This window comes from Chrysochloris asiatica, unplaced genomic scaffold (genome assembly GCF_000296735.1).
Source record: "Chrysochloris asiatica unplaced genomic scaffold, ChrAsi1.0 scaffold00083, whole genome shotgun sequence".
NCBI classification, from domain to species: Eukaryota; Metazoa; Chordata; class Mammalia; order Afrosoricida; family Chrysochloridae; genus Chrysochloris; species Chrysochloris asiatica.
Window position 1 is genome coordinate 9,560,942 of NW_006408601.1, and position 1,539 is coordinate 9,562,480.

Here is a 1,539-nt window from a genome sequence, read left to right on the forward strand (position 1 = left end):
TTACCTAGAAATATTCAAGTTTACCAAAATATCATCTAGAACTAGGCAAGAGTACTCTTTATATTCAGCATTTCCTGTGAAACCCTTCACCTGTTCAACAATTAGAAATGACTTAATTTATGCCTTTCAATGATGTTTTGGAATGAAGTCAATGACCATTTAATTAACGTATTTTTTGTTATCCCTTAAAAACGTCATTACCAATATACCATACATAGTATGTTGCTGTTGTTAAGTGCCATTGAGTCGTTTCTGACCCATAGCGACCCTGTATAGGGTTTCCAAGGAGCAGCTGGTGAGCTTGAACCGCCAATCTTGCATTTCACACAGCTTTGCAGTTTGGCGCATTAACCCACAGCGCCACAAAGTGTACATATATACATATCATATATAAAAGCTTGATCAACATTGATTTTTCTGTTATTCAATGCATACATTTAGTAGGCCAGTCCCAGTGACTGGAGCCAATGTAAGAATACGCTCACATGCTTAGAAGCTCTTCAGCTCTTTCTTATACTCAGGTCACTATTGGTCACTGATACTTTCCGATGTATCATCTTTCCGAAGGTTCCAAAATTATTCTCGCGATATTTGAAGGCTTTCTCTCAAACCTTTGTTTTCAAACAACTGAAATAGCATCAGGAATGGCTTTCCTCATTACTGCTGCTATTTCAGTTCTTTGGTTAACACGTGCTTGTAATTCCTTGGAGTGCCGCTCTTGTAGCTTCATTATTATACCTGGATCATCTTTTATGCTTGCCATTAGTAGTCTAAACATTTGTTCCTGGATATTTGCTCATTATAAGTTCCAAAGCAGACTGATGTTCTTCCAGGGGTGTACGTAATTCTTTGTTCTCTTGTTGTAATTCGCTGATTTGTCTGTTTTCTTGCTGGATTCCCATAACTAATGTGGACCATGGTCAGTGTCTTGCAACTTCATTAAGTGCTTGAGTTTCTTCCTGGTATTCGGTCTCAATTCATCGCAGCTGTCAGCTATGATAATTAAGGACTCAGGGTCTCGGCCAACAGGACCATCTACAGGGAAGAGACCCTCCCCCCCCCTCCCCAAGCACCTGTTGTGTAGCTTCTTCAGCAAGCAGACACAGAACCGGGTAGTTAGCTGAGAGACAGCTACGGAAGGGTCCGAGTTGAACGCCATCATTGACTCAAAAACCTCTGCTGACTGCCTCCGATAAGCACTCTGTGAGTCCCACTTTTTAATGTTTTCTACATCACTCAATATGCATTTTTCTGCATTGCCCATAGAATCCTTCAGTTTAAGTTCACAATTTAATTTAACATTTTCATGCATTTTAGAGAGGTTCAAAGGACAAGAAATAGGAGGCAATGTAGCTGAATAGTTAGTTGAAGCAGGGAACTACCTAAGGGGGTTATTAAATTATTTGCAAGGAGATGTGCAGTATGAAACCATCTATTTTCTCAACCTGGTGATTTTGAATAGAGTTTATTTTACTGACTAGAACAGTTATGAAGAGGATTTTTTGGGAAAAGGGTTGGAAACAGAAACCATCTATGTTT

General features: G+C 39.4%; 1 pseudogene; it reads right to left on the reverse strand.

The window, feature by feature from the left end:
* Nucleotides 1-500: 500 nt before the first annotated feature.
* On the reverse strand, nucleotides 501-1,312 carry LOC102822201 (annotated as a pseudogene).
* Between the last annotated feature and the right edge of the window lie 227 nt (nucleotides 1,313-1,539).